This window comes from Buceros rhinoceros, unplaced genomic scaffold (assembly GCF_000710305.1).
Source record: "Buceros rhinoceros silvestris isolate BGI_N320 unplaced genomic scaffold, ASM71030v1 scaffold42201, whole genome shotgun sequence".
Classification (NCBI taxonomy): Eukaryota; Metazoa; Chordata; class Aves; order Bucerotiformes; family Bucerotidae; genus Buceros; species Buceros rhinoceros.
This window is the reverse complement of record NW_010396722.1, coordinates 1-235: the sequence shown is the minus strand read 5'-3', so window position 1 is coordinate 235 and position 235 is coordinate 1.

The window sequence follows — 235 nt, the reverse complement described above, 5'->3', positions numbered from 1 at the left end:
TGCCGCTGTCTCGCAGCTTGCACAGCAGCCGGATTTCCGTGTGGCAGGCTGGCTCACATCGTACCTGCCCGCTCCTGCAGCGGGAGTAAAGGCCCGCCTGCGCTTGGTACGGCTGTACGAAAGGTCAGGGTCTTCCTGGGCCGATTTGATCGACTGAGGGTGCGTCAGGGGTTCAAATTCCTTTCGCCGCTGCACACGCTCGCCCGCGGTGCGCGGTGCGGCGGCACCTGAGGCA